Source organism: Sinohyriopsis cumingii, chromosome 14, assembly GCF_028554795.1.
Source record: "Sinohyriopsis cumingii isolate HCF-2022 chromosome 14, ASM2855479v2, whole genome shotgun sequence".
Taxonomy (NCBI): domain Eukaryota; kingdom Metazoa; phylum Mollusca; class Bivalvia; order Unionida; family Unionidae; genus Sinohyriopsis; species Sinohyriopsis cumingii.
The window spans coordinates 43,082,234-43,104,882 of record NC_142974.1 but is presented as its reverse complement, the minus strand read 5'-3'; the positions used below and the strand labels follow the sequence as shown (position 1 = coordinate 43,104,882).

Genomic DNA, 22,649 nt, shown 5'->3' with positions numbered 1-22,649 from the left:
TCGGTGCAGACTGTGTGCAGGCAGTATGGTGCTGGAATATGTTGTTGAACATGAATCTTTCTTTGATATGAATATGGAACGATAAAAGATTCGAAATCGCCGTAGATGATAAATGTTCCATTTAAATGGAACATTTATCATTCGGTCGAATGTTTTGAAGGACAAAATGTTTTTATCTTTTTCTGATTTTGGCATTGTGATCTTCTGCACATTGTCACAGTATTTGTTATGATCGATTAATTTTTCCTGATCTTGAAATCCACTTAAGCAGCAGTAACAAAAGAAAACTGTCCCTTTATGTTTTGAGAGTGAGCCACTAATAAACGCGCTGAACTTCTTAATCCAATCGTAGTGGTTCTTATGCTGTAATAAATTCACGACTCTGTCGTCGGTACTGTGTTTAGCGAGAGGTGAAATTCTTACTGGAAATGGTTTATTTGATGAATTAATTGAAAATACATTTATACCACACGGGAAAAGATCTAAATTTTGATTTTCAATTTTAGCAATTTGTTTGACCTCGGTTGGAAATTTCATTCCTATCATATTGAGGCGATCCTGATACGGTAAATATTTTGTCACTCGATAAGCATTATCATCAGCTGGAAATAATGCCGACAGTAGCGCGTATAAAACACATTTATCAACTTTATTTTTCACATTAATGCAGGATTTCGTTTTCTTGATCGATTGTGGGAGATCAACGTACGATCCTCCTGATGATAATTTAAATGCATTCAAGTTGATTGTAATCGATGTAATTTTATCAAGGACCCAGCCTGAACCGTACGAAGTGTTGTTCAATAATTTTTGTAACATGTTGATAAATTTCCTGTGATAAATCATCAAGGTCAGTATCTAAATAAGCGACCTTAGGTGAGGTTCTGAAATCCCTTTGTTGAACATCATGGGGATTAGTCGCCTTAAACATCTCAACTTCATAAACAACGTTGATCTTGATTGATGGATGTAAAATCAAACATTTTGGAACAGTATTATTAACGATCGTCGCTAGATCATTTAGTGTAAATCGATTTAGTTTACGGTTAAATTTTGGAATAAATTTAATATTGGTGCTGAGACCGCCAAATACTTCATTTACAACTTCTTTAAAGTTGAATTGTTGTTGCCTGATTTGCTGTAATAAAGATCTTCTCAGGCCGTAACGCTCCTGAATATTTGATACTCGTTCTGCGAGCTCCTCTAGTTGACTACTCGATCTTGGTCATAAAGGTTTAAAGCCCGTTAATTCCTTATATTTATTAAAGATCAATTTAGCGAATTTTTGTCGATCTTTTATTCTAGACGGTCCTGATTTTCGTTGTAGAAGACGGTTGATCCGTTCACTCAGTATTTCATCTGACATTCCATAACCGAAATTCTCCCATTTCAAATTTGATTGATCGTAGTCCGACTGAATAATTTTATCAGCGAGGTTAAATAATTAACATTTGATCGCGGCCATTTTACAGATAATTTAAAAATTTCTTCAGGAAATTTTTGTAATAACGCAGCAACTTTTTGTCGTTGAGGGATTATTGGCACTGGGGCTGTTTTATCTAGCCCCAATACGGTTGTCTTTGGTACGGACATTTTATATTATATATTAATCTTATCTTTAATGAAAATTTAATGTAAAATTAAAACAAATTAATTATAATTAAAAATACGATAAGTAAAATGATTAATCCGAAAAAATGCCGATGGCTGATAGCGGATACTACGGATCATTGCAGTAAGAGGTGTGCTAGTGATTATTGTGGAGTTCATGCTTACCTGCTACGAAAAAACCCTAATGGTGGGACGTTTCCGTGTTATTCATGTGGAAAAGGTGTTCGATGAAATACCCTCATTTGTGTTGATTGTGGAGCTAACAGCTATCGATGTCTATTAACATACTATCGAAATAGGAATAAAAAATATATACTCAGCGAGCACCCACCGAGCATTGATGATTTTCTTGCACGTCGTGGCTTAACCGTTAGGATATCTTAGAAAGATATTTGTTCATTGCTGCTTTTAGTGAGTAATATACTCGCTTGAGAGATCCTGAATTCGTCATATTTTTTATTAAACCACTAGAGTAATCAGACGCCCGTTCTGTTAATCGTTCATCGTCAGAACTAAATATTAACCATAATGAAACATCTTGCGTTTTAATAAAATTAAGCCATCCGATCGATTCTATGATCTTGGATAATTTAATTTCAAGAGAATCTGCTGCTGATTCTGGTGACTGGTATTCATTAACAAATCTGTGTATAATATTTACACAAAGTATTTTAGTTCTTGTGAAACCAACCAAAATGCGTCTTTTAAAATCTTGTTCGCTTCAATGTTGTGTGTTTACCATAATTATATAACAATTTTACTACAATTTTAATTTAAAATTTTGTCATATACCAACGTCAACCATCATCTTTTTCTCACCAACAGCATTCATAATTGTGGAAAAAACCGTCATTTATTAAAAATAAAGCCCTGTTGACCAAAATGAGGCAGCTCTCTCTTTTTCTCATACTACTCCAGCTAATACGGTTGCTCAGACTTTCTCTGACATCGTATTACTGACGCTGCATATTATAGACAGTGAATACTTAGTATAAACAAAGCAAGAGCCATGGTAGACTTCCATGCTTTGAAGTTGCATAAATACCATTTAAGTGACATTCTGCTGAAATGACACAGGGAGAGAAAGCAAAGCATAAATGAGTGATTCAACAAGTTACTAACTCGCTAATATAAATATATTCCCCGTTACTAACGAAAGAATCTAAAATGTCAGTTTCGCATTCCAGACTTATAGACTGCTTTAACTGATGCAGTTCATGTATTTAGTTGACTGTTCTACTGAAACTACACAAGTACAAAATAAAGCACATATTAGCAATGCAGTGTGTTACAAACTCATTAAAACCAGCTCCGTTACAAACGGAGAAAGCGAAAAAATCAAAGTCGCGCTAACACATAATGATCTTACAGAGGTGAACTATAGCGTGGTGTGACGTGGTCTTAAAAGAACTAAGTCCCTAAAGGTGATCAAGCACTCATATTTGGCAGAACTTGTAAACAGAATCCATACAACCTGCAACGAATTATTAATCAACACAATAAATCCTAAAGGAGCGTTAGATAAGTCAATTACTTAAAGAAAATGGTTTGTATTGTCGGAGGATAAACTGGACGATGTTATTCAGTAGAGCAATGAAGCTATAAACCTAGCGACATCTGGCGGTGCCAAAGGATACGTAATGGGCAAGAGTATTTCCTCTGTGTCTACTGAAATAGACAGAAAGGTCGAGTTTGGTCTTTTTAGAATGGTTGGATTTGCAAGGCAGATGGCTAATATTCCTAACATAATGTGATTGGGGAACATATTTAAAGAAGAAATATTGTTTCTCCATGCATGCACTCTATTAAATGTTTTGGATAATAAACATATATTACTCATCCTCAATCGTACAATTGTCAGTTGTACGATTATTTATCAGGTTATACAATCTGTGAAGTTTCTGTATAGCATTAGATTTTAAAAAACAAGTTCAGTGTATTCTCTCTCTCTGTCTCACTCTCTCGTAAAGATGGTTGGTTGGTTGTTGTGGGGTTTAACGCCATTTTTCAGCACACGATAGGCCATATATGGCGGCCAGTATTAATGGTGGAGGAAGAACCCGGGAAAACCCCGGAAAGAACCACCGACCCACGAGAAGCTACTGGCATGCTTTCTCACATATCTACATTGGCTGAATCTGAGACTCGAACCGGCGCAGGCAGAGGTGAGATGGCAGTGATCCGTAACGGCGAACGCTTTAGACCACTCGGCCACTCGGGGCCCCCCGTAAAGATGGAATTAGCTTCCTAAAATATAATGATATTGGAAATTTTCGGTATTTTTTCTGCATAGCGCCGCCTACCGTGTACTATCTTATATACGCTTATCTGACGTGAAAGGCATCAAGGAATTGATTATAATTTTTTTTTTTTTTTTTTTTAAACATGATGGAGTCTGAATGTACAATTTTGTACTAAATATCGTCACGTTCACCCCCCCCCCCTTTAGGAAGAGGGTTGCTATTTCGATCCTTATGTACAACGAGATATCAATATCGATGTAAAATTGATCAAGGACTTTATTCCAATTTGATTATTTTAGATGACGTTGCGTGAAGTGTGCAATATTTGCAAAACAATCGTTACCCTCACCCCTTCGTAAAAGAGGGGTGATAATTTCGTCATAATATCTGGCTATATTTAAGCTATCACACATCGCCTCATATAAATTTCGACGTAATATTTATCATGGAATCGATTGGAGAAGATATTTTTGATATGACTGTGTAAAATGTGCAATATTAACAAAATATCGTTGTGTGTACCCTTTTCCTTCATTTTCGCCTACTAGTTAAAATATTTGTAAAACTAATTATGTGACCCAATTAAGTTTGAACACAAGATAACGATTGCAATAGTTCAAATCGAAAGTGTTAGTAAAGTTCACATTATGTCACTAGAACATTAAAGGAATAAATATGCCGCGGTTAGATTAACTAGATCTCTTCATACCATATGTAGGTATTTGTTTTGATCACGTTACACTATTGCATCGGTGTTCACCTGACTTCGTTTAGCTGAATGCAAAGCAGAGAGAATATAAGGCACGGGACCAGACTATGAACATAACTAAAGGACACTATTTTTTTTTAATTAAAGCTTTTTTCTGTAGCCTTTTGTAATATTCTGTGCAAAGAGAAAACAATATCCTCGCTAGTACATTAGTGAATCTGAATACCGCGTTTAGAATAATCTCGTGAGATGCGTGATTATGAGGTGTTGCTGGGAATCTACCAATATAAGTACTTTCCAATGTTCTATTTATAACATGCGTTTATGACAAAATAGTTCTTGATATTAAGTAGCATGACTACATATAAATTGTTGCTCGAATTTAATTAATAACGGCTGACTAAATTACTAGATCATCAGTTGAGTTTTCCAACAAGTGGATGGTCAGTTTGTAAGGCAATATCAATTATCATATCAAGTGTTATTGTTACGCGACTATTTAAAGATTTCTGGGTTCCCACCGAAATAGGTATTAGACACAGACATATTTGCTTGAATAATTTAAGTTAAGGTTCTCATATCTCTCTCAATCCGTAATATTAGACTATGTATAAATTTATAATTATATGCAACATACTGTTCTAATTGTACAAACCCTCCAAATTGTGGTAGATTTAAGGAAAGTAACATGTTTCTTTTCAATTTTAAGGTCGGCATACAAGGGACCGGCCATTTATAATGTATGGGAAGTGGGGCTAGGTTTGTTTGTTTGGTTTATATGTTCATCCCGCAAATAGCTAGAAAAAATATTATTATATGCTCATTTTTTTTTAATCCGTTAACTTTACATTGTCAGAATTGTGCAATATTTTACGATATTGAACTCGCGAAAAGTCATATTGCATTCACGTGCATAAAAGTAATACTTTCTATTGTAAACAAACAATGGATTCAGACGCCAGGCGCTTTACATTTTGGTTGATGAAATTTGTTTTTGAACGAACGAAAACAGATGTTTCATGGACTGCCACATACCAGCTGCTTTGGCACATTCCCTGTTAACTTTTTTGATACAATGTTTCGGATTTAGGCTACGCCAGACAAACATGGTCCTTACAAATAACATGCTAGTCCTACAATGTAAAACATTACACATGTACCACCATGTCTGCCTATTCTGCGCGTTGTGTAATTCTACGTAACGATACGTCATTTCGGTAAACATTTGATCATGTGCTATTTTGGGTCAAAAATCCATTTTGTATCCAGAAAGAAGAATCGTACATTAATTAAAAAAAGTGATATTCATAAAGTGTACAAAAATATCCCACATTTAGACACGAAATGCACATAAAAATGTTATTTCTTAATGGCAACGTGAAGTCCCACCCCACGACCTTCTTGAACCAGTAACCCAGAAAATTTGATTTACTATGCATCTTTTAGAATCATACAAATAAATACATTGTATAAAAGATGGAAATGTGTACCTTAAAACAAAACTGTATTTTAATCCAAGTTTCCAATTTTGCAAGAAGTTGTCCCACACGTACAAAATCGTCTGCTACCCAACGTGTCTACTTGCCGCTACAAGCAGCAGAGGGGGCGAATCCGACAACTTTTTAGACAAATTTCGATTAAGGCCTCAAAACGACAAATAGAGCCTTCCTTCGAAATCTCACTTTTCGAACAAAAAAAAAATAAAGTCTCCGTTTGGCAAATGGAGCCTTAGCGTTTTTTGCTCGAAAACGCTATATTTCGCCACAACATCTCGTTGGTGTTTTCCCGTGGTAATCATCGGGCGTCCCGCGTCGATGTCTTCGCCCCCTCTGCTGCTAAGTAGTTATTTACAATGAAAATTATTTACAACTAACCGAATATTTGGTCAAGTCCGATACGATATCGTGTCCGAGGATCATGTAAATTTATCGTTACGAATCCATGTGGGGTCGACTGAGCATGACTAAAAAAGTTTCGAAAAACATTAAAGTCCATGTCACCGCCGCACCATGTCTGCCAAATATTTCGTAGCGTGTGTGTATCAACGCCGTTGAACACAGCAAGAATATTACAGTTGTCTCTAATTACTTTTGGAATCTGAGTGTATCGTTGAGTGACATATATCACGTCAGTGTTTTTATGCCTGCCTCTGGAAAATATCCTAGCTGGGTTTTTTTGATTGTCTAACATAACATCATCGTACACGACTAGATTGTTAACGTCGCCATCAATATCATCAATACCCGGTGCATCATTGATATCCGTAATAAACTCAATAACATTTTTTTTAGCGATCGCTGATGCATTCTCGTTGAAATCTTTCAACACCTCGTAGCATCGTTGATCATCTACGCTAGGAGCAACCAAATACAACTTATCCCACTTCATCCATCTCATTATTAAATTGAGTAACAATTGCGTCTTGCCGGATCCAGATGGTCCGATGATAATCATCCGGATCGAGTTTGGTAACGCTGCAACATGCTTAACTGGTTCTCTTGTTTTAGTCGCCGAAAAATCAATTATATTCATATCTCTATACATAAATTATGGATCTATATTGTGTGAAGTGTAGAGTGCGTACTGGCACAAATGATATGACAACCGCTACAACAAGAAATAACAGATCGGCGCTTACTGGTAAGTGTGTACAATGCGGTACAAAGAAATTTAGATTTATTTCTATTAGACCCGGAGATGTTTTAAAAAAAAGCGAGGAGGTGACATCGCAGCCAAATTGGCAAAACTCCCCGGAACACCGTGGGCAAAGTATCCAGGAGAAAAGCACCTCCCAGGATATAACTACTGTGGCCCCGGAACACGATTAGATATTAGACTCGATGATCAAAATCAGCCCAAACCCGGTGAGTATCCAATAAACGCTATCGATAAGGCGTGTCATGCTCATGATGTTGCTTACTACAAAAGTAGCGATCTGCAACAGCGTCATATCGCGGATGTAAAATTAATTCACGCGCTAAATGCTATTCCTGATAAATCCTTCAAAGAAAAATTGGCCTCATGGTTGGTAAAATCGGCTATGAAAGGTAAATTAATGATTGGAAGCGGAGCTTCTCGCGCTGGTAATTGAAAACGATAGCGTTTATAATAACAACATGGATTCCATCTATTATTCTCCGAGAGGATACTGGAAGGGGAAGGCCGCAATTGGTAAGCTTGCAAGCGCTGCAAAGGTAACAAAGACCACTGCGGCTAATTGGTTATCCAAACAGGCTATATGGCAAATCTATCTACCACCGCCTAAACAAATCAACTTCTCGCGCTTTGATGTCAGCGTACCTAATGAAGTTCATCAGGCTGATATACTATTTCTGCCGCATGACAACGGTTACAAATACGCGCTAACCGTAGTTGATGTTGCGAGTCGATACAAACAAGCGGAGCCGTTAAAAACAAAGTCAGCAACTGAAGTAGCCGCTGCGTTTGAAAGAATTTATCGAAGAGGCCCTCTGCGCTGGCCAAATCTATTACAAGTTGATCCTGGTAGTGAATTTCGCGGCGCTGTTTTATCAACGCTGAAACATCATAGCGTCGCGATACGACGAGGTCATACTGCACTACATCGTGATCAGGCAATTGTTGAACGATTCAATCGGACTCTCGCTGAACGGTTATTTGGATATCAATACGCGAAGGAATTCATCCAAGAAAAACGATCTCGTGAATGGGTTAAAAGGTTGCCAGGTGTAATTGCAGCGTTAAATAACGAGATTACCCGAGCAATCAACATGAAGCCCAGCGACGCGATTAAATACGAGTATATACCCGGAAAATCAAAAATAAATAGCGTTTCCAAGCCGATTCTCGGCGATGTCACTGTTAGATATCTGTATGAACCAGGAGAGCTTGAAGGCGGTAAAAAAAGGGCTACTGATCCTATTTGGAGTGTTACCACACATAACATATCAACGATAACACGATCAACTGGTAGATCACCGATCTATAGACTGGATTCAACTGCTCCTCAGCGCGGATTTACACGCGAGCAACTACAAGTGATACCTAACGATACTCAATTGCCACCACGTGGTCTTAACTAGCGCCGTTGCGTCTATTGCACTCAAGACAGGTCAACCTCACATTGTTTTTGACATGACCGAGACTGTTATCGATCCTATCCACGGTAAATTGGCGAGTGTCTTTATCCGAATAACGCCAACTCATTATACAATTGCAACTCGCGCAGTGATTATTCTGTTGTTGTCGTAGCGAGATTATTAATTCGGCATCAATATCAAAACGCCGCTGTTTTTTTTTATCCTGTTGGCGGTAACCCGAGAGTTTTCTATCAATGACGCTTGCATCGATGGTGACTTTGTCGTCACTGACCTTGTCAGCGACTCCGTCAGTGACTCCGTCACTGACTTCGTAAACAACAATTCTTCGAAGCTGATTTATCCTTCGTACTCTGGACACTGCAAGATAGACTAGATTCGACCATTCGATGCGATTATCAACCATCCAAACAATTGTGTCCGTGATGGTTAGTCCCTGCGAGGAATGTATTGTTGTTGCGTATCCTAGCGTCCACGGGGATTTATCAGCACGTAGCGCGTCCTCGACGACACCGATATCAACGAGCACGATATCATTCAGCACGAGAATTTGTTTTTCTGTCCCTGACGCTGTCAGGCCTGGAATTTCAACTTCAATGTTCTGCCGCCGTGTATCCGCGGGTCTATAACACAACGGCACTGGACGCGTTGGAAACTTTTCCTTATGCAACGCAAACAACTTCCGCTGAAGTGTGTCTCTGACTATCTTTCTACTCGCTACAATCAAATCGTTTGGTCTCCATGTTTCCCAGAATTCATTCAACGGCGTTTCCGGAATTACCTCGCGGATTATTTCACACTGAACTCTATCCGGCTGTAATCTGATTAATTTTTTAACCTCGCGCAGTTGTTCATCAAGTGCTCGGTAATCAGTATCGGTTTCTTCATAATAGTCCACAAAACTCCTTAACCAATCATGTGGACCCTCGCCGACAAATGGTGGTGGTTGACCATGGTCGCCACACATGATCACCGCTGTATTCGCGAGCACCAACCAATCAAGAAACATTTGTAAAACATCTAACGAAACAGTACATATCTCATCCCAAATGATAACCCCAGGAATAAATTTTTCACCCATTCGATCAGGAGTCCACTCACCGCCGCTGTATCGAAAAAAGCTGTGATAAGTAACGGCGTCAACATTTCGTTGTTTTATTTCTCGCGCTAGTCTATGGGTCGGTGTAAGCACGATTATACTTGCCCGCGTTCGAAATAATTCAATTGCCCGAGTCGTCTTTCCTGACCCGCCACAGCCGCTTAAATAAACTGTTTTATATCTACAAATTGGATCAGAACACGATGGTGCATTAGACCATTCTGACAATTTATCACCGCGTAAGTAATTGTTTTCAACGGTGACATCTGCTGACGGGGAATAATCGCGTCGTATTTCATTTTTAATTCTCCATGTACCCCAACTCTCGTCCGGACTAGTAAACTCGGCTACGTTTTCCTTATACGCTACGTCTATATAAAACGAATCAACGGCTACTCTAACCGCGGTGTCGGGAAATCTATTTATCATCGAGAATAAATTGATAGCGGCATAACCCAGCATAGACGCCCTCAAATGTGGATACGCCGGGCTGTCTCCATCGCTGTAAGTAACAACTGTGCCCAACCTTGTTCCATTGGACAAGAAAGCTGTTTTGCAGTTCACGTATCTATTTTTTACCACTGCGTCCTTGATTACGAAATCATATTCTGCGTCATCTATAATCAGCCGTGAGCAATATCGTTTGTAGTCGTGGTTTTTTCCACCTTGTGTGAACTTACCAATTATTCTTCTACCGAGATCTTTTGCCTCGCGGTTTCGTTGGTTGAATATCCTCCTGGACCATTCGATGATATATTCCTCGTCGGCATCAATGTGTTTTCTGGACTCGTCAATTATGCTATCTAGACGCTCCGGTTCTGGTAACCAGACTTCAGTCTGCGCCCGGTATGATATAATCGCGTCACTGACAATCAACGATACAAGCATGCTACAATCAATCATATACCGTAGCAGCGCTATTGGCAGCCACTTCTTTTCAGCCATGTGTCTACCGATCCAAATATAACAACAGCGATGGAGTCCTGCCGCGAATTCAAATGATACTATGCGAGCGAATCCGGTTAAATCAAAATCAGGCAGTGGTCCATTAATAGCAACACGAGTCATTTCATGTCTGGGGTGTCCAAATCGTCTAAAGTACTTAGCGGCGGATCCATACCCGAGAAAACTCGCTGGATAACAGGCAACCATATCAACCGAGATCATAGCGTCGCGGCTGTATTCAGTGTTCCATAGTCCACCGTGATAGTATTCCAAACAACTGGATTGTACATCCGGCAGAAATTCCTTGCGCGTTGGTCTCCACGCATTTTTCCTTGCTGCAACATGAGCTACAACCGATGGAATCGTAAAACAATTTGTTAGCAGTTGTTCATCATGCTCCTCAAATTCCATGGCGGTTTGTTTCATCTTGTTGTGAAACGCTTCAGTGCGATATAATTCACCGTTTGGTCTTACAAACTGATCAAAGGTATCCGCATCGTTTTCAGCGCTGCGAAGTAACCACACTGATACAGGGTCGTTTTTACACAAGTAGGCAATAGCATCAAATAGTTTCCTCTCCGCGAGAAAACCGTCCTTGGAGAATTGTTCTCCCAGGAATTCTTCGGGTATATACTTTACTGTTCTATCCCGTGGAAATATTGTGATCGCGGGCGTCCATGCGTGTTCGTTATGATCAATAATTTTGATTGGAGCCCCATTTGATTTGTACTTTGATTCGTATAATACTTCACCGGTTATCGTTGTAACGGTTATTGGAAATCTCAGCGATGTTTCTAATCTCGCTATGTCGCTGATGGTTGCTCCACGCTCTTTTACGGTTAGTTCCCACTGGTTGATTTTGCTACGTCGTAAATCAGTCAATTTGTTTCCTTGACACGCATTTGTAAAATGCTCTATTATTCGTTCTGCTACACAATTTATCCCCGTTGACTGTTTCATTGGTTTCAGTTTTCGGATATCAGGTTTCTTATTTAACGGGTATATTCCATAAACAACTGCTGTTTCAGGATACGCTCGTTCATAGTATGGTTTGTCAATTCCGGTTAACAGCCCCGGCTTGGAGTCGCGGCTAACAATGACTGTTTTCTTGTCGCTGAAAACTGGTTCAAATTTATCACGTATGATCCAATTACCTGATTCCACCCGGACAATGAATTTTACTCTGAAGAAATACCTTTTACCGTCAAGTTGTGATATTATCGTTGCTGCGCGGTTGTCGTTCATGGTAGCATCTACAACGCCATCAATTCGAAATGTTGACCAACTATGAGATGCGCCATCACGCTTGAATTCATCGATACAATCGCGTATTTTACTCAACAGGGTTCTATCGTTTATTAACGCTTTTGGTGCGTCCTTGAGGACTCTATCGAGATTGAACTTAATATTTTTCCAGGGCTTAATTGCTGCTAATCTCTCGAACTCATCCATATAATTAAAACAAGTATTTAAATGAAAGAATATAGTATAATGAATCACTGCAAATGGTTGATGATTGGGTCGACAACCCCGTGCAATAAATCATGTAGAGGTGAATTCTGCGGGTATCATTTACAAAGCGTTCGTAATGGTTCTCTTGGCCCCCTCCCGTGCTTGGTTTGTCACGTCGGTGTAAGAGGAAAATCGCAGTTGTGTATCAATTGTGGCGGAAAGCGATACAGGGAACTAAAACGCTATTATGACAAGCGAATTAAAAACGCCGTCATTGACCCCACCGCCGACTTCGTCATCAAAACCCCCCAAGACTACGTTGAAAGATTCATAATTAAACCAAATAATAAATTAGACAAGTAGTATTATTATACAAATGGACCAAGAATTTCAGCCGCATCCTGTGCTCGTCAATTACGAGGCATCTCGCGACGGCATTGTTAGAAACCGCAAACTGAAGAAGCCGGTTGGTACCGTAAGTAATCAGGGGTATCTGATGTTTGGTGCCGGAAAGAAGAAGTACCATGTTCACAGGGTGGTATTTGAAGCATTTAACGGATTAATCGAAAATGGACTTGTGATTGATCATATTAATAATAATAAGACTGATAATTCTCTTATAAACTTGCAAGCCATCTCTCAGAGTCAAAATACCAAAAAAGGCCAAACCGGTAAATACCCAAAGAAAGCAAAATCCGTAAAGTCATTTGATACAACAACTCACGAGGAAAAAATATTTCAGTCGATGAATGAAGCCAGTAGATACTTTGACATTTGTATCGCCTCAATACGAAAAGTAGCAGAACGAGTATATCAAACAGCAATCTCAAAAAAGACCGGGCATATAATTCGATTTTCATATGTAGATACGAAGTCACCGGCGCCTATGGCGCTGACGAAGTCGCCGGCGCCTATGGCGCTGACAATAAATTGCCCATTCCGGAAGAAAACGAATTATTAAACACCTCGGGATTGATACACGGGGTTTCATTTTTTTTTTATTTAAAAACAAGATGTTCTATAAGAATAATGAATATCGAAGACATCAATAATATATTAGCCGAGATTTCAAAATTAAAAAATCAAGGAATTGAATTATCTGATGGTCTCGACAGTGAAAAAATATTATCCGATTATGAAATTATTAACGAACAGTCGAAACGGGGGCGTTTTACCCTGGCCCGCGAGTACTTTTTTGTAAAACGATTACAACATACGATTAATGAAAACTTGTACCACAATGACGCAAATGCATTCATTGGACTATTTACTGCCGTTGAAATAATACGAAAAAAACTCGGACGTGTTTATGAACGACGCCGGGAGATTTCTAGTAAGATCAAAAACATTAGAAGGATTATAGACGGAGCCTCCGTGGAGCTCCCGATCGTACACTCGGCGGAAAATTAGAAAATTGCGGATCAATTTACAATAATGGTAGGTGAATCACTTACTACTCGGCTAGCCAGAGAGCGGCTAGCAGCGCTTAGAAAGTTTATACCGTTACGAGACAGAGTGAGAGAGAAACTTCAAACGCGACAACAAATGCAAACTGATTTTGCTGTTGGAAGTGAACAGTTATTTGCCCCGGTAACTAAAGCGACTAAGGATGTTACGGCGGTAACTGTACCCGTTCTTGGTGCGCTTGAAAAGATAGCGGCAGAGACAAAACAAACAAAAAGGTCTTTAGAAACACTCCCTGCAAAAATAGCGGCTGCTACAACACGGAGGCCACCACCACTCGCTATAACCGAACCACAAGAACCTTATGTTACAATGGCCGACGAGGAAGAACTAGGCGCTACTGCGAAAGAACCAGAAGAAGAAATACCCGAAGAAACACCAGAAGAAGAAATACCGGAAGAAAAAGAGAGGAATATACCCCGTATTGTACTCAAGAAGAGCACAATAGATCAAATTAGAGACTTCAGCAACAGGGAAGAATTAATTAATTTTACTGCCAACAATTTTGCTAAGAGCATACGAGATGAGAAGCATATCAATAGCGGTTACGAGAAAAATATAAAGTCGTTAAAGGACTGGGCAAGAATAGTGTATTTAGCAAGTAAACATAAAGATGCATTAACACATCGTAGTAAATCCGATTACGACGCATTCCACAAGGAAGTTAAGATTATAACACCAAAAAAAGGAAAAGGATACTCTGTTGGTAAAGAATCCTACGGCGTTACCTGTCCTGGTAGTGTTCTCAGTGATATATCACGGCTGGAAGTACTAATCGGAGGAAAACGAGCCGGAAATAACTCTACGGAAATAATCAATGAGGCCGCTGATATTTGCAAGCGGTTATTTACAGGCGGTATTATGGACATTAATGCATATCGAACGCTCATAGACGAGCTCGTGGATGATTAATTGGAAAACTGGTGTTTTTAATAAGGATGATCATACACTACAACCATGATAAACCAGTACTCGTCTACGTGGTAAACTCGCGATTGCCTGTTTACCGCGCGTACTATGGAGATGGTCTCGGTAGCACCATTGCGGGGTTATTTACAAGAATGGCTCCAAAAGTAGCGCCGTTAGCCAAACAATTAGGAATGAAGGCTATTGATGTTATTCGTGATAAGGGTATTAGTGCCATTGGAGATGTTGCCGGAAAGGCGCTTTCTGCAGCAAAGGACAAACTAATGTCGTTGGTGAAATCCAGGAGAAAAAAACAGAAACCACCGGTGATGCCATCAACGACGGTGATGCCTGCAAATGTCAGTAAAGTAATAAATAACGCCGTGGAAGAAAAACTAGAGTCGTTGGCGGCTGAGTCATCCACTAACGCGCTCATGAACGCGATAGCGGGGAGTGGTCTACGACGAAAAAATCGCAATTGAAAATATCAACATGATAAATAATAGAAATGTTTGCGCGAACCGCTGATCCCGCGTTTGATATGGATGCCCCAGTGCGCAGGGATGATTCTGTCCGTGATTATCAATATTATTCTTATTATGCAACGCAACCGAATCTACGATCGCGAATTGAACTTCAAGTCCAAGATACCAGTAAATACTTTCTACCGTGTGAAGCGTTTATCGAAATTGAGGGGGAACTCGTGACAAATGCTGCCGATAATGCACCATACGACAACAACCCGGCTATCCGAGTTGGTTTTGTCAACAACGGCGTAATGGCGTTATTTGAGAGCGCAAAATATCTCATTGACGGGCGAGAAATTGAATCAATAGAACGCGATGTTGATGTTGCAACGACGATAATCGGGCTAGCGAGATACTCAGATGATTATACAAGGTCGGCTGGTCCGTCTATGATGTTTGCGAAGGATACTACCGATAACGCTGAACACAATCAGTTTTCTAGGGTAAAGGCAACACATGCCACCGCGGTTGATCCAGCACCGGCCGGGTATGTAAGACCAGCTGGGAGCTTCGATGTCATAAATGTTATTACTAATTACAATCTAGGGTTTGCAACACGAGTAGGGATGTTGCAAGGACAACGCCGACAGTTTTCATGCGCGATTCCACTGCATCATATATTCGGATTCTGCAGAAACGTCAGAAAAGTCATCTATGGGGCTAAGCATACAGTAGTACTCGTGCGAAAGGGCAATGATAATGATGCAATCTGGCATGATGCTGGTGTTGCCGACGGTAAGGTCAATATAAAGAATATAGTATTGTGGATGCCAGTAATGACCCCATCAATCACCGCAGAACAGCGATTACTCTCATTCATGGAGACAGGTGGTAAATCACTGTTGAGTTGGCTCACAGTAACCACTGATGCTAAAGAGGATAATATGGATGGTATATTTACATGGCACCTGGCATCCAAACAGGGTGTTTCAGCCCCGCGTCATATATTTGTAGCGCTACAGAATAAGGCGCGATTAGGCTCCCAAGAACGCAGCCATATGATATTTGATCAAATCGGTGTCAATGAGGTCTCGTTGAGAATAAACGGACAGCAGGAACCATCCGAGGATATACAACTCAATTACGGTGACAACCATATCGCACGTGTGTATCATCGATTGCTGTCATATATGGGTCGTGATCAAAACGTCGACACTGGTTTGCAAATATCACAACTTGATTTTAAAAACCTGTATCCGATTTATTATTTTTCGTTGGAACATCTCGATTTAACGAGACAATCCGTCGTTGATATACACTTCCGAGCTCGTGTGCAACGTCCTGGTGGTATTGCCGAATATAGAGCGGTTGCTGTCATTCTCAGCGATAAATCAATGCTGTTGGAAGGTGTTGGTGGACGAATGAGAATCATTGATGCACCAGTGGAAAACATGTAATTGAAAGCACAAACGCGTTTACAATAAAATGTCGTATAGTGTCGTCAGTGTAGAGTTGACTGATGGTCAAGTCAAGAAATTACGATCAAAGTCGGCTAAACAATGCGGGACCACAATAACGCTGAAGCCGTCACAGATGGCAGGTGGTAATCATAAGATATCGTTGACGGCGCGTCAAATAAAACATTTCAATAATGCGATGGAGAATAAAAAGGGTGTTCAGGTAGATTTCTCGGCCGCAGCGATTAAAAACATGGGAAAGACCGGTGGGATATTTCCGCTGTTAGCTGCGATTCCAGCGTTGATTGCCGCGGCCGCACCAGCAGTGGCTAAGGCGGCGGCGTTAGGAGCCGTTGGTACCGCGGCGGGGATGGCATTGAAGAAGGCAACCGGGAAAGGCTACAAAAAAAAACGACCCGTGGCCGGAAAGGGTCTAAGACTACCGGGAACCCCGTATTCATGGTACTCGGGAAAGGGTCTAAGACTACCGGGAACCGTTTATTAACGCAGGAGTCTATGACTCCTGAGTCAATGACCCCTATGTCTAATTTTGATTTAATAGACGCCGCAAACGCGCTAGCGATAAAAAACTTCAGAGGTGTTTTTATGAGGGATCAATTACCGGCGGCACCAAGGAATATTGAAACAGGCATAATTAACCTCGATGGGTCCTCCGGAGCGGGAACTCATTGGGTTGCATACGCGATTGATCCGCGCGCGATCGTCTATTTTGATTCATACGGGTTAGCCCCGCCAAACGAGTTCATGCGGTATATCCGGGCGTGTTCAGCCCGGGCGTTTTATTCCACGTTGCCAACACAGCGATTAAGCGACCCGCCGATATGTGGCCGTGAGGTATTAAACGTACTCGCGGCGATTTCATCATCGCGGAAACCACCTCATGTGGTTGTAAACGAATACACTAGTGGGGTCGTAGAGGCCCGGCGGGTTAATTAGAAACGCTGTTTTTTTTTACAATAATAATGATTGATATCTGGGGGCGACCGGTTTCGGCGCTGAAAGGATCCACGGAAACGCCCGCCACCGATGACATAAAAAAACTAATCGAGGATGAAATCGCTGATACGTTGAATTTAACCAGTGTTGACCCAGGCGAAATAGTTGTATTTCAAGACCGCCAGGGTAAATTGAAATCCGGTAATGTGTCGCTGAATGACGTTTTAACACGACAGCGTGACGCCGCCGAGGGCACTATCGCGCTGTATACCGGCGACGGACGACTCAAACCGGGTGAACATATATCGGCGGTAACATTAGTCAAAGACGGTTTTATAAGGTTGGATAGATCGGTGACCGAACTTGACGCGCAGGTGAAAAAATCTGCCACCGAGGTGAAAAAATCTATCACCGATATACAACTCACTACCGCTAGTTTTTTCGGGACCCCGGCGGTAACCGAACCAAATCTTGCAGCAATAATGGGTGCTATTTTGGATTTTGCAACGCTGTCGGGCCAATTTATCTCGTTACGGAAAAATGTTAACAGGATCGATGACAACTTTGATAAATTCTTTGGTAAAAAAAATACCAAGCTGGATGAGATTACAACAACTATAAATGATATCACTGCGTATGGACAGGAAATAAAAACAATCAAAACTGATGTTGCAGCGAACAAAGGGAGTGTAGACGTGCATGAACGGGAAATAGAAATAATCGGCGCTAATGTTGCAACGATCATAAATAATGTAGACTCGCATGGACGGAAAATAGAAACAATCAAAACTGATATTGTAGCAAACAAAAAGGGTGTGGACGCGCATACACGGGAAATAGGAACAATCAAAACTGATATTGAAGCGAACAAAAAGGGTGTGGACGCGCATACACGGGAAATAGGAACGATCAAAACTGATGTTGCAACGAGCAAAAGAAATATAGACGTGTATGGACAGGAAATAAAAACAATCAAAACTGATGTTGCATCGAACAAAAGGAATATAGACGCGCATACAGGGGAAATAGAAACAATCGAACTTGATGTTGCAGCGAACAAAAGAAATATAGACGCGCATACAGGGGAAATAGAAACGATCAAAACTGATATTGTAGCGAATAAAAAAAGTATAGACGTGCATGAACAGAGAATAGGAACGATCAAAACTGATATTGTGGCGAACAAGAATAATATAGACGCGCATGAATGGAGAATAGAAACAGTCAAAACTGATGTTGCAGCGAACAAAAAAGATGTGGACGCGCATACACGGGAAATAGATACACTCATTACTAAGGTTGCAGCGAACAAAAAAGATGTGGACGCGCATACACGGGAAATAGATACACTCATTACTAAGGTTGCAGCGAACAAAAAAGATGTGGACGCGCATACACGGGAAATAGATACACTCATTACTAAGGTTGCAGCGAACAAAAAAAATGTGGACGCGCATATACAGGAAATAGATATACTCATTACTAGGGTTGCAGCGAACAAGAATAATATAGACGCGAATTTGCGGAGAATAGAAATAATCGGAACTGATGTTGAAGCGATTAAAGACGGACTACCGAGAGTAGCAGAGCAATTCAAAAAAATAAAAATCCCTCATGAGAACATCATCAACACAGTATACACAATTCGGCATGGATCATTCGATTGGACTCCTACACAGAATACAGTAAATACTACCGCAACTGTTAAGGGCATTTATCGAATGACACTGGTTTCAATGATGCAGTTTAATATATTATCGTCGAGTTCATCCGGGTTTAACAATACAATATCAACAATTATAGACAAGAACGCAACTGAACAGTTTACAATTTATGCCGTTGATGGAAATTTAACCCGGGCAAACATCACATGGTATGTGGAATTTGTAGCGAATCTAAGTAATTAAAAACACTAGCTCTTTTAGAATAAAATGACCACCAGGGTAATTGAATCAGAGGTATCACCGACGTCACATCAATATCGATTCGATACCGCAAAAGAATTCTCCGCGAATTTGAAAACGCTTTCCGAACAATACCGCGCAAAAATAAAAAAATACCGTCGTAAAATAACCGCCATCGACGCGGTCGTGTACTCGGTGTCGGGTATAGTAGCTGGCACCGGTGTTATTTTATCCACGGTGACCACGATAGCCCCGATCGCTGTTCCAATCGCTGTCTCCGCGATGACAACAGTTGCTGGAGTCGCCAACGCAATCACTAGAAAGATATCATCGTGTTTTCAGAAAAAACTCAACGAGTATACAGTAAAACATCAAATAGTATCCGACGCGTACTCGAAATTATCCGGGTTGATCTCATTATCGATTGATAATTTGTTCGTATCCGATGTTGAATTCTCCACGATGGTCCAGTTGTATAGCTCCGCGATGTCAAAAATCGAGGATTTTTAACTGGAAGCCGGAACCACCTGGTTGCTGAAATTAGACACTAAAGACAACGAATAATAATAATGTCGCTGAACCCCGAAGGGTTTCAGTTGCTTCAACGGATCGCGGAGAACACCACTCCGGTACAAACAAATATGATATCGATAACGTCAACGAAACCCGAATTCAGTGTGAACTTCCCGTCGCCGGTTCCAGTGAAGGAAATAGCGCTGGCAAAATTGCGAATATATCACAGTTGGCCTAATATTCGAGCGAACGCATTTAACGGACAACAACCTAATAACTCGCTGGTTTTTGCACGGACAAATAAACCCGATGGGACCCCAAACTGGGAGGAGGTTACAATACCAACTGGGTCATACCAAATAGAGCAAATCAATAAAGAATTTCAACGCAGGATAAAATCGATCACAGGAAAAGAATCAAAAATCGCTATTACGGTTCATGAACCGACGTTATCGTCGACGATTGAAATAAGCACACCGGGGTATATGGTTGATATTTATAACAGTTCAATAAGAACCATACTAGGATGGCCTAAGAATCCACCCGCGGACGCCCCCCCATCAACTATCCTCAGATACGATAACGGAGATGGTGGTAGGCATATTGCTCCATACAACGTAAATATTGCATCGGTGATAGCAATCAATCTAGTATGTGATGTTATCGAAGGGAGTTACCAGGTGGATACCAAGCAATCAAATCAGGCTCAACAGGGATATATCCTTTATTCATTTTCACCAACAGCCCCTCCGGGATTTTTGATCGTTGAGAGTCCGATTAATCCGGTCTATATGCGATGCCATGATCGGTTTTTAACGAGAATTAATTTTAGAATTACCGATCAGTCAAATAACCTAATTGACCTACAAGAGGAGGAGTTAGTGATCACTCTGTTTGTAAGATCATAGCAGCAGAGGGGGCGAAGACATCGACGCGGGACGCCCGATGATTACCACGGGAAAACACCAACGAGATGTTGTGGCGAAATATAGCGTTTTCGAGCAAAAAACGCTAAGGCTCCATTTGCCAAACGGAGACTTTATTTTTTTTTTGTTCGAAAAGTGAGATTTCGAAGGAAGGCTCTATTTGTCGTTTTGAGGCCTTAATCGAAATTTGTCTAAAAAGTTGTCGGATTCGCCCCCTCTGCTGCTCTACAACATAAATTCTCAACAAATTACCCGGCATATAGTCTGTTTCTAAATTCTGTAGTAATTTTCCCCCATCAACAAGACATTGTAAACACATTACATCCTATTCATTATTATTTCTTTTCCATGTAATAGCTTATTTTTCATAAAATGTTGAACTTTACTAACTTTTTTACAAGATCGGTTTAGTTTGCTTAATATCTCTTGCCATTTATTGGCATTTTTACGTTGAATTTTGTAAAACTAGCTATAAACCTGACCTAATTACTCGACTGAACTGCTGACAGAAATAGTCCAAAGTAATATATTTCATTTCTATAGCAATATGGATAAACATTACATCTTTTGAAAGCTATGCGCAGAATAGGCCGACATATCGCAAGTCAGGAAAACAGGGGGGTGGTATCCCCTGTGTCCAAAATTATTATTATTTTGAACAGAATATTCTGATGACAATTGCATCTTTTCAAATGGTAAGCATTGCTGTATTTTATTTTTGTCAATCGCTCGAATTCGGTATGCGTTTTGCTTCAGTATTGGAAACGAAAACCTTAGGTGCGCAGAAATGCCCGACAGCAGTGTAGGTATTGTTTTTAGTGTCTGATGCCCAAAACATAAATATCAGCGTCAAGGTCTTACATGTAGGACTAACAAGGCATAAACTTGTCTTCTTTAGCTGGTAAGAAGAATGGCAAAAAATATACTTAGTTTTACATCCTGAATTTCCTCAAAATGTACTTTCTTAGTTCTTCAAATCCAAATTACATGAGCCATGTCATAGGTTCTCAATCTTGATTACACATTTCAAAATTGTACTGTAGTGCAGTTACATACTCCTTACTGCACTCAAATTAAAATAAGCATTAAATTCCATGGCATCTTTTTGAGAATTGCAATTGAAAGGCTTCATATTTTTCCCACATTATGATTTCAAACATTCAGTGACAGAAACAGAAACACATTTGCAGATGTCAACACGCTTCTCCCTCGCTTCTTCAAACTGATGTATTTTATGTGGAATTGTCACACATACATCCAGTCCATAGTCACAACATTTCATAGAATCAAAAAAAAAAAAATACCAAAATCTATTCATTCCAGATCAAATAGAAAACTTGTTGCAATGCACATGCATTCAAAATATGACTCCAAATTTAAATTTAAACTAGACATGCCATTTTCTTTTGAAAGTTATGTCTAGCGTGCAACTAAGTTTTATTGTTTCTTGTAGTGTATTTGCTTATATAATTAAGCCTTAGGTAGAATAAGAAAATGAGCATATAATAAAAAGGTTACTGCATTTATATGGGAAAATATGAACTCGTTTTGTCACAGGGGTTCATTCCAAAGAAAATTTGGAGTATCTGTCCATGAATCAAGGGATTGTGGTTTTATTGTTTCAGGTTAGAACCCCCATACCTTGATTCATGGACGGATACTCCAAATTTTCTTTGGAATGAACCCTTGTGCGTTTTCCTGGATGGAATATATTATACTGCACTCCAAAGGTCATGCAGTATTTCCATCTGAAAAACTTGTTCATATTTTCCCATACAAATGCAGTAACATATAATTGTTACTCAGATCTGAAGAAATACATATCCATTTTATTATTTGGGAAAAAAATCATCTTGAGGTAAAATAATAAAAAAAGACCAGGGTGATTGAATAATAAGGAATCATATAATCAATATAAAT

The 22,649-nt window shown here is 40.0% G+C and overlaps 1 protein-coding gene across 1 annotated transcript in view; it reads left to right on the top strand.

The window, feature by feature from the left end:
• Positions 1 to 4,872: 4,872 nt before the first annotated feature.
• LOC149783643 (uncharacterized protein CXorf38 homolog) overlaps positions 4,873 to 22,649 on the top strand; it is a 63,142-nt gene continuing 45,365 nt past the window's right edge. Inside the window, exon 1 of the mRNA XM_089932881.1 lies at positions 4,873 to 5,006. The gene's annotated coding sequence lies outside the window, so the exon portion shown is untranslated. The remainder of the gene's footprint in view (positions 5,007 to 22,649) is intronic.